The sequence below is a fragment of the Myotis myotis genome, unplaced genomic scaffold (assembly GCF_014108235.1).
Source record: "Myotis myotis isolate mMyoMyo1 unplaced genomic scaffold, mMyoMyo1.p scaffold_m19_p_7, whole genome shotgun sequence".
NCBI classification, from domain to species: domain Eukaryota; kingdom Metazoa; phylum Chordata; class Mammalia; order Chiroptera; family Vespertilionidae; genus Myotis; species Myotis myotis.
The window spans coordinates 60122777-60134709 of NW_023416379.1; positions in this window are offsets into that span (position 1 = coordinate 60122777).

Sequence of the window (11933 nt, forward strand, 5' to 3'; positions counted from 1 at the left end):
TGATCGGCCCTGCTCTGTGCCTGATAGGGTGGAGCTCCCCAACCTCCTGAACGCCCTGCGGCTCTGTGTGTGACAGGGTGCAGTGCCCCAACCCCCCCACCCTACGGGCCCTGCTCTGTGTGTGACAGGGTAGAGCCATAACCTCCCCATCGGCCCTGCCCTGAGTGTGACAGTGGCGGTGCCCCAACCCCCTGATCGGCCCTGCTCTGTGGGTGATAGAGGGCGGCGCCCCAACCCCCTGATGGGCCCTGCTCTGTGCGTGACAGGGGGTGGCACCGCAACCTCCCCATCGACCCTGCCTTGAGTGTGACAGGGGGCGGTGCCCCAACCCCCCAATCGGCCCTACCCTGTGCGTGACTGAGGGTGGCATCGCAACCTCCCAATCTGCCCTGCTCTGTGCATGACAGGGGACGGCGCCCCAATTCCCCAATCGGCCCTGATCTGAGCCCGACCAGGGGCTGCACCTAGGGATTGGGCCTACCCTCTGCCACCCGGGAGCAGGCCTAAGCCAGCAGGTCGTTATCTCTTGAGGGGTCCCAGACTGCGAGAGGGCACAGGCTGGGCTGAGGGACCACCCCTCCCCCCCCCCGAGTGCACAAATTTTTTTGCACTGGGCCTCTAGTATATATATATAAAAGCCTAAGCAAGCAGTAACAATGATGCGCACTGACCACCAGGGGGCAGACACTCAACGTAGGAGTGGAAACCACAGGCATTGAAGCATGCAACAGACTGATGAATCTCAGAGGGAAGGAGGAAGGGGGAGGACAGGAAGAGATTAACCAAAGATCTTATATGCATACTAGAGGCCCAGTGCCAGTGGGGTCCCTCAGCCTGGCCTGTGCCCTCTCGCAAACCAGGATCCCTCAGGGAATGTCAAAGAGCCAGTTTTGGCCCAATCCCTGCAGGGCCGGCTAAGGGACCCCACTGGTACATGAATCCGTGTACTGGGCCTCTAGTTTAATAAATAAAATAAAAAAATAAAATAAAATAAAATAAAATAAAATAATAAAATAAGAAACATAAATGATGAGAATCATTGATCCCCTGCCTCCTGCATGCCCCCTACTGGGGATGGAGACTGCAACACGGCCATGTGCCCTGACCTCTTTGTTCATGGGTTGATGCTCAACCACTGAGCCATACCTGCCGGGCCTCTTGGCTTTTCACACCTTAAATTTAGAGCTGTGAACCTGTGAACCTCTCTGGTTTAAGATAAAGTGGGCCCTCCAGTTCTAGTAAGGGCTGGATATAACACTGCTCTGAGGAAGCCCATTAAACAGCTGGTAATCAGCAGCCGCTGGGCTAGTGGCTACATGCTTGAACGTGCCCCCTCCTGAGTTATATTTAGGGCTCCTGCTTGTGGCAAATGAGATTCTGATTTCTTGCTAAATGTAATTAGAGTCACCAGGTGCCAGGACAAGTAAGATGGGAAATTCTGCTTAAGGGGGGCAGATGAGATTTTGCAGGGGAAGACTGACCACAGGTGCAGTGTAACTGTGAGAATTGAGTGATTCGGGTGCCTGTATGTTCCCATTTACCAGTGCTGGCCCTGGACTATGCCTGCTGTCTTCGTATATCATTAATAGGGCCCTTCTACTTTCAAAAAGTCCCAGCTTGGCTGATAATATAAATGATCACCAGGACACGACCATGCTGGCAACCTGATCTTGGACTTTCAGCTTCCAGAACTGTGAGAAATAAATTTCTGATTAATAATAATAATAAAATAATAAAACAACTTAAATTATCTTACAGTAGTTCTGAAGGTTAGAAGTTTGACATGGGTCTCAATAGGCTAAAATCAAGATCTGGATAGGGCTGATTTCTCCTCTGGCTCAAGAGGAAAATCTGTTTTCTTGCCTTTTCCAGCTTCCTGCGTTCCTTGGGTCATGGTTTCTTTTCCATCTTCAAAGACAAACACATTGCATTCCTTTCTCTGACTCTTCACTTTTCTTTTGAGATGTAATTCACATACCATAAATCTCACTATTTTAAAGTGTAAAGTTCAGTGGTCATTAGTATATTTACAAAGTTGTACAAGCATCACCAGTAATTCCAAAGCTTTTCTATCACCTTAAAAAGACATCCTACATCCTTTAGCAGTCACTCCTCATTTCTCCCTCCCCCAACCCCTAGCAACCACTAATCTATTTTGTGTCTTTATAAATTTGCCTATTATGGACATTTGCTATAAATGGAAACATATATACATGGCCTTTTGTGTCTAGTTCTTTCATTTACTTCATCCATGTGGTAGCATGTGTCAGTACTTCAGCCATATCCCTTGTATGGATATAGTCACATACTGTCCATCGTTCATCAGTTGATGGATATTTGGGTTATTTCCACCTTTTAGCTATTATGAATAATGCTGTTAGAAGCATTCATGTACAAGCTTTTGTACAAACATGTATTTTCAACTTTCTTGAGAAGAATCTAGTAGGATCATAACACTATATTTAACCTTTTGAGGAAGTTCCAAACCATTTTCCAAAGTGGCTGAGCCATTTTATATTCCCACTAATAGTGCATGAGGATTTCAATTTCTCCTAATCCTCACTAACACTGATTTACCTTTTTTATAGTTTTCTTTTTATAATTTCTACTAGTGGCCCAGTGCACGGATTCGAGCACATTGAAAGGAAAATAATTAGAGGAAATATTTTAATATTGCTATTTGCCCTTTCTCTCTAATGGAAGTGTCAGAGCTACCGCTGGTCGCCGTCGCAATCGGCAGGGTGATCGGGCCCTGCTCACACCTGCTTTGGCCTGGCACTGCCTGCTCACCTCCTCCACTATCCTCCACAATCCCGCTCTTGTCAGGGCCCATCGGAACCGACAGCGCCTCCACTGCTGCCGGCTGCCAATGCTGTGTCACCAATGGCGGCTGTGTTCTGCGCCGCCCCCTGGTGTCAGCACACATCATAGCAAGCAGTTGAACTCCCAGTCGACCGCCAGCCTGAGGGGACAATTTGCATATTAAGCTTTTATTATATAGGCTAACCATCTTAGTGGCTGTGAAGTAGTATCTCATTGTGGTTTTCATTTTCATTTTCCTAAGGACTAATTTTGTTGAGTATCTTTTCATATGCTTATTGGCCATGCATATATCTTCCTTGCAGAAATGTCTACTCAAATCTTCTACTTCTCATAAATTGAGTTTCTTACATTTTATTGTTGAATTGTTAAAATTATTTTTATATTCTGGATATTAATCTTTCTCAGATATATGATATGAAAATATTTTTCTCCACACTGTGGGTTGTCTTTTCACTTTTTGGATAGTGTGCTTTGATGCACAAAAGTTTTTAATTTTAATGAAGTCCAATATACCAATTTTTTTCTTTGCTTATACTTTTCATGTCCTATCTAAGGAGCTATTGCCTAGTCAAAGGTCATGAAGATTTACACAATTTTTCTTCTAAGAGTCTTACAGTTTAAGCTCTAAGATTAAGATCTTTGAACCATTTTAAGTTAATTTTTTTATATTGTAGGAAAAAGGGGCTCAAATTCATTCTTTTGCCTATGGATATCAAGTTGTCCCATCACTATGTTTTGAGAAGGCTATATCTTTCTTATAGAATGGTCTTGGCACCTTTGTCAAAAATCAATTGACCATAGGTATATGAGTTAATTTCTGAGCTCTCCACTATGTGCCACTGACACATGATTAGTTTATGCCAGCACCACGCTGTTTTGAGTACTGCTTCTTTGAAGCAGGGTTTGAAATCAGAAAGTAAATCCTTTAACTTTGTTCTTTTTTGAGATTCTTTCTTTTTTTCTATTTTGGGTTCCTTGAAATTCCACGTGAATTTTAAGATCAACTTGTTCATTTCTGTAAAAAACGCAACTGGAATTTTGATAAGGATTGCATTGTACCTATAGACTAATTTGGGTGGTATTGCCGTCTTAACAACATTAAGTCTCCCAATCCAAGAACACAGACTATCTCACCATTTATTTTATTATACTTTAATTTCTTTCATCAAAATCTTATAGTTTTCAGTGTACAAGCCTTGTACCTCTTTGGTTAAATTTATGTATAAATACATGTATTTTATCCTTGTTTATGCTATTGTAAGTGAACTTTTCTTAATTTAATTTTCAGATCACTTATTTTAATGAACAAAATAAAACTCACTTTTGTATATTGATCTTATATACTGCAAATTTACTGAAATTAGCCATACTAGCTTTTTTTGTAGATTCTTTTGTGGGTTTTTTTTTCTATGTAAGATTATGTCATCTGCAAAAGGAGATAGTTTTACTTCTTCATTTCCATTCTGGATGCCTGTTGTTCCCCCACCCCCATTGAACAGACGTGGTAAGATCAGACATCCTTTGCTTGTTCCTGATCTTAGGGGGAAAACTTTCAGTCTTTTGCCATTAAATATAATATCAGTTGTGGGTTTTTCACAGATGCTCTATATTAGTTTGAAGAAATTTCCGTTCTGCCCCTAGTGTGTTGAGTATTTTTATCATTAAAGGTTATTAGATTTGGCCAAATGCTTTTTCCACTTCTTAAAATGATCATTTCTTAAAATGATCATGTGGAGTTGGGGTTTTTTTTCTTCTATAATATAATGTATCTTGATTCATTTTTGTATGTTGAAGCAACTTTGAATTTCTGGAATAAATCCCACTTGGTCATGGTATATAATGCTTTTCATATATTGTTGTATTTCGTTTACTAGTATTTTGTTGAAGAGTCATATGGGATATTGATCTGGGGGGGGGGAGGGTTCTTATGATGCCCTTATCTAGCTTTGATATCAGGTTAATAGTGGCTTCATAGAATGAATTAGGACGTTTTCCTTTCTCTTCTATTTTTGAAAGAGTTTTTGAAGGATCAGTGCTAATTCTTTATATTCTTACTAGAATTCATCAATGAAGCCATATACGCCTGTGCTTTTCTTTGATGGAAAGTTTTTGATTACTAATTAAAATTCCTTACTTGTTATAGACCAGTATGTGTTTTCTATTTCTTCATGAGTCAGTATTGGTAATTTGCGTCCCCTCTTTCATTCCTGATTATAGTAATTTGAACATTCTCTCTTTTTATCTTGGCCAGTATAGTTAAATGTCTGTCAATTTTGTGGATCTCTTCGAAGAACCAACTTTTGGGTTTATTGATTTTCTATATTATTTTCCTACCCTCTATTTTGTTCATTTCCACTCTGATCTGTATTAATGCCATTTTTCTGGTTGCTTCAGGTTTAGTTTACTCTTTCCTTATATCTTTAGGACAAAGTTTAGGTTATTGATTTGATATATTTCTTCTTTTTAAAAAGTAGGTGCTTACCGCTGTAAATTTCCCTCTGATCATTATTTTTGCTCTATCTCATAAGTTTTGGTATGTTGTGTTTTAACTTCCATTAATCGCAAAGTATTTTCTAATTTCCCCTGTGGTTTCTTTTATAAATCATTGGTTCTTTAGATGTATGCTTTTTAATTTCCACATATGTGTGAATTTCCAAAATTTCCATCTGTGTTTTATTTCCAATTTCCTTTCATTGTGGTTGAAAAGAAATATTTTATATGATTTCAATCCTTTTAGACTTATTGAGACTTGTTTAACGGTTTAGCATATGGTTTATTCTGGTAAATGTTCTATGAGCACTTGAGAAGAATATGTATTCTGCTCTTATGGGATGGAGCATTCTATAGATGTCTGTTGAGTCTAGTTGTTCAAATCTATTTCCTTGCTAATCTTCTGTCTACTTACCTATTCATTATCACAAGTGAGATATTGAGACCTTTAAGTATTACTGTTTAATTGTGTGTTTCACTGTTCAATTTTGTCAGTTTTTGCTTCATATACATTGAGTTTCTGTTAGGTACATATATATCTACAGATGCTCCTTCACCTCTGATGGGGTTATGTCCTAGTAAGACCAATGTAAGTTGAAAATATCATATATAAGTCAAAAATGCATTTAATACACCTAACCTACCAAATATCATATTTTAGCTTAGCCTACCTTAAACATACTCAAAGCACTTACATTGGTCTACAGTTGAAAAATCATCTAACACCAAGCCGATTTTCTAATAAAATATTGAATATCTCATATAATTTATGTAATGATGGCTTGCCATCTTCATGCTAGGCAATTATCTTTACCTTCCCCTCAAGAGTAATTGACTTTCTCTTTTTCTTCTCACCAGAAGCAGGAGACATATGGGTGTTTTGTAGACATGAGGGGACAAGCAAACACAAAACACAATATCCAAAAAATGCTGGCAGCACAGTATACTGTAGAGTATTGGTTGCTTACCCTCATTATTGCATGGCACACTCAGCTGTGGCTCGCTGCTGCTGCCTAGCATCATAAGAGAGCATCATACCATATATCACTAGCCAGGAAAAAATTAAATTTGAAGTATGGCTTCCACTAAATGCGTATCACTTTTGTACATTGTAAAGTTAAAAAAAGCTTAAGTCAAATTATTGTAAGTCAGAGACTATCTACTTATTTGTTGTGCTTTCCTGGTAGATTAAACTTTTATCATTACAAAGTGTTCATCTTTGTTTCTAGGAATAATGTTTTACTTTAAGCTATTTTGTCTAATATTAGTATAGCTCTCTTTTGGTTACTATTTGCAGGTATCTCTTTCCCATCCTTTTGCTTTCAACCTATTTGTGTCTTTCTATCTGAGTCTCTTGTAGGCAGTAACTAGTTGGATCATGTGTTGTTTTTTGTTTTTTTGTTTTTTTTAATATATTTTTTATTGATTAAGATATTACATATGTGTCCTTGTCCCCACGTTACCCTCTACCCCCCCCCCCCCCGCTCATGCCCTCACCCCCCCGTTGTCCATGTCCATTGGTTAGGCCTATATGCTTGCATATAAGTCCTTTGATTGATCTTTCCCCCTTACCCCCACCCTCCCCTACCTTCCCTCCAAGGCCCGACAGTCCAATCAATGCCTCTCCGTCTCTGGATCAGTCCTTGTTCATCAGCTTATGTTGTTCATTATATTCCACAAATGAGTGAGATCCTGTGGTATTTATCCGCTCTCAAGTTCCATCCATGCTGTGGCAAATGGTAAGAGTTCCTTTTTCTTCTTCCTCTTCTTAAAGAATACCTTTCAGCATTTCATATAATGCTGGTTTGGTGGTGATGAACTCCTTTAGCTTTTTCTTATCCGTGAAGCTCTTTATCTGACCTTCTATTCTGAATGATAGCTTTGCTGGATAAAGTAATCTTGGTTGCAGGTTCTTGCTATTCATCACTTTGAATATTTCTTGCCACTCTCTTCTGGCCTGCATGGTTTCTGTTGAGAAATCAGCTGACAGTCGTATGGGTACTCCCTTGTAGGTAACTGACTGTCTTTCTCTTGCTGCTTTTAAGATTCTCTCTTTATCTTTTGCTCTTGGCATTTTAATTATGATGTGTCTTGGTGTGGTCCTCCTTGGATTCCTTTTGTTTGGGGTTCTCTGCGCTTCCTGGACTTGTAAGTCCATTTCTTTCACCAGGTAGGGGAAGTTTTCTGTCATTATTTCTTCAAAAAGGTTTTCAATATCTTGCCCTCTCTCTCCTTCTGGTACCCCTATAATTCTGATGTTGGTACGCTTGAAGTTGTCCCAGAGGTTCCTTACACTATCTTCATATTTTTGGAATCTCTTTTCTTTTTTCTTTTTCGGTTGGGTATTTTTTGTTTCTTTGTATTTCAAATCTTTGACTTGATTCTTGGGATCCTCTTTTCTGCTGCTGGATCTCTGTAAATTATTCTTTATTTCAGTCAGTGTATGCTTAATTTCTAGTTGGTCCTTTTTCATGTCCTCCATGGTCTCCCTATACTTATTGAGGGATTCATTAAATTTATCGGCGGTTTCCATAAAATTCTTGAAAAACCTTATAACCGTGGCCTTGAACTCTATATCCAATCGTTTGCTTTCCTCCATTTCTGCCATTTGTGACCTGTTTCTTTGTCTCCGCATTTTGGCAGCTTCCCTGTGTTGATAGAGTGGCCCTGTGCGCCAGGTGTCCTGTAGGGCCCAGTAGCTCAGCCTCCCCAGTTACCTGGGGTGGACACTCTTGGTGCACTCTTGGTGCCTTGGTTGTTGTAGAATCACTGGGAGGAATTGACCTCCAGGCCAATTGGCTGTGAGAATCAGCTGTGTCTAAAGTGGGAGAACTTCTGTGCTGAAGACACCCTTCTGGGGCAAGACTTGCTTCAGTGGGGCTTTGGTGCTCACTGAGTCTGCTCCCTGAGTGCGTCCCTTATGGATCTGAGGAGGTGCAGTCTGGATGGACCCCCTCTGACCACTGGGTACAGTGGCTCCCGGATCTAAGGAGGTGCTAATTCAGCCTCTGCCTGAGGCCACACAGCAGGAGCCACGAAGAGGCTCAGCTGTGAAGCAATGCAAGCCGCTGCGGGGCCTTGGGCCTTCTCTTGGAAGTTCCAGGTCTGCCTGGTTCGGCTGCAGTTAGGTACATTCACATGCAAAAGCCTCTGCCGCAGCCTGGGTGGGGCGGGGTCTCAGGGAGTCAGAGGGCGGAGAAAGCGGCCATGGCCGATTCTCCGCCCGGAGTCGCGCGTCTCAGTGTTCCGGTAACGGCTGCAAGCACCTCTGAGGGAAAGCCGCCCTCAAGTTCGCTCGCTGCCGGACAGACCAGCTTCTCCCCGTGTGAGACCTGGGTCCCCAGAGACTTCCCGGAACTGGAGTTCAGAGCCGTCGGGAGTTTGTGATTCAAAGAGACAGCCGCGTCCTCAGGCACCACCCCGTTTCCTCGCGCGCGAGCCGCCGTACCTCTGCACTTCACCTCCGCAGCGCCTCTGGCTCTCAGCGTGCTTTTCTTTCCTTCTAGTTGTGGACTTTACACTCAGCCAGCCTTCCTGTTGTTCTGGATGATGTTTGCTCAGTCCTTTGGGGTAATTTTCAATTGTTGTGTGAGGCAATAATTTCCCGGTGTTTACCTATGCCGCCATCTTAGTTGCTCCCGCCTGCTATTCTTTCGTGTTGTTTTTTTTTTAAATCCATCTGCCAATCTTTGTCTTTTAACTGGAGAATTTAATTCATTTAATGTAATTATTGGTAAGATAAGATTTACATTTATTTTGCTACTTGTTTTCTGTATGTCTTATGTCTTTTGTGTTTCTCAATTCCTCCATTACTGACTTCTTTTGTGTAAATAGATATTCTATCATGTGCCATTTTAATTCTCTTGTACTATTTTTAGTATTTTACTGTATATTTCTGAATTATTTTCTTAGTGATTTCCTGGGGATTACTATTAATATTTTAAGGTCAATTAGTCATATTAATTCCATCTGCAACCTTAATTCTTCTTTGCCATGTAACATAGTTTATTATCAGGTTCCAGAGATCAGGAGGTGGACATAGTGAAGGGACCATTATTCTGCTTATCACAGGTACTTGCATGCCAGTATGTCCAAGACCTTTTCATTAAATATGTGCCCACAAATACACACACACACACACACACACACACACATCCCACAAAATAAATAAGCATATGACAAACTCCTGATACTCTTCCAGTGCTTCCCTACCTCAGTGGCTCCCTGAACCATCAGTGTAGTTGAGTAAACTAGACCTAGGTATAATCTTTGACACCTTCCCCTCTATCATTTTTCAAATCCCACTCATCATCCAATTCTAGTGATTTACCTCCTCCAAATTTTCTATATTTCTACTCTCTCACCCTAATCTAAGCCATTTTTATTAACTTTTTCTTCACTATTATGCCATAAAAAGTCTATTAAGATATTTTTCCTAATTGTTCCACCTAAGAAATATTAATACTACAGAAAATACATGTAGCTGTGATTTATACATAAAAGAATACATATAAAGCTCAATATTTGTATTCAATATTAGATGAAGAATGACTAAGTAGAATTTCCAAGTTATAAGTCAAATTAAATGCTATCAATATTTAACTTAATTTTACAGACTGGCAAATCTCAGAGGGAAGTGGGGAGGAGGATGGGAAGAGATTAATAAAAAAATTAATATGCATAATCCATGGACATAGACAATAGTGCAGTGAAGGCCTGGGAGGTGGAGGGGGGCCATGGAGGGATACCTGTAATACTCTCAACAATAAAAACAAATTTTTTGAAACCTGTATATGCTGAGTAATTTTGAATGCAAGTTATATGCTTATAAATTTTAATGTGTCAAATATATGTATATACATAAATACATAATAATAATAATACCAATGGAATTAAGTTGTAAAATAACATGAAACTATATTTTCCAGCAAAAATAAAACTATTAAAAATTAAATTAATTTCTTAAAAACTATTTTTAGTGAACTTTTGTTTGATATGAGAAAATAAATGTTAATTTAATTAGCTGCTAGATATACATTCAAATATTACTGACATTTTTTCCTTTTCAGCATTTGATGAAATGGATGATGAGTTGATTAACTTTTATCTAATTAAATAATAAAATAGAAACTATTTTTATTTAATTCTCAAAGTCCAATTCACACACAAAAGCATGAAGATCAAACATAAACAACATCTACAAAGTAGCCAATAGCAGCCCATAGCCATTCTTAGACTCATCTGTTACAATATAATTCAGGATCAAAAAACCATGCAAAAGAAAGTCCCAATCATAGCAATCTCTCCTATAGTTTTCTAGCATTGATCTTCCATATACTTTGTATTTGTTCCATGAATTCAATGCCAATGCTGCTCATATGATACCTCCGAACAACACCAAAACCCCATGAGAGAAATTAATTACTAAGGCGTAAGATTTTGTCAGTTAGGACTGAGCTCCTGAGGGCCACAAATCAATGTAATAATTAGGAGGTATTTTTTGTTCCCACTGAACTAATTTTTGCCTTGTTGAGGATGATAGTCACCCCTGTTGAGAGTTCATGGTCTAAACAATCATCATTTATTACTAGCATTCTTAAAATAATCTCCTGCTACATCTCAAGACCTCCTTCTTGCCACTCTGATCTATTCTTCAGAATGTTATCAAACGATTTTCCAAAAACATAAACTTGATCACCCCACCCCCTTCAATACTTCCAGTGACTGTCAGAATAATGCCCCAAAGCCTACCACTGCCTAAAAATCATGCGTGTCCTGGTTCTAACTCACATCATCACATATAACAACCTCCAACCCAATCTGCACTCCCGTAACACTGGCCTTCATTTATCTGAGCTCTGGCCACAGGGTTTGCACATGCTGTTCTTCTGCCTGAAAGCTTCTTCTCTGCCAACTTGCTTATTTAAAGGCTTTTTCTTCAGAATTTTGCTTAATAATTCCTTCTTCAAAGAATCATTTCCTGTATCCCCAATATCTCCAATAACACCAAATCGACCTTTTAAAAAATCTTTGATACCATCATACCCTCCCTTCAATAACACCCATCAGTTGTAATTTTATATTCATTTGTGTTATTAGTTCTGTAGACTCTAATAAGTTTTTTTAATCATTTTTTTCACCAGTATCTCCCCAGTATCTAGCATAAATCTGTCACATAGTAGGTAATCAATGAATTTATTAAATGAATGTATAATCGATGAATTAACTGTGTGCTTAAGATCTCAAAAAACTGAGTAGTTAAAATCAGTAAGAAAGAAAAATCAATGAAAGCCATAACATAATAGTCAGCAAAGGCTTGATGAGGTAAAAGTAAACTATTCTAACAAATATAAACTATAAAAATGAGCAATATGACTCTAGACCTTGAATCTTCTATTCAATTTTATTCTGGAAATCTTACTTTTAAGTCCAATTATACAAATAATGTTTGACTGAGAGCTGCCATATTGTCACCTTGGAATGCTAGCCTGTGTAGTAAATACTAAAATTGTTCCAAATGTAATGTCTTGGTTTAGATCACACCCTGGAAACATGCAGTGCCTTAGGACATTGCAAGCCACAGTTATCACAGCACAACTCAGCAGTCACAGACAACACGA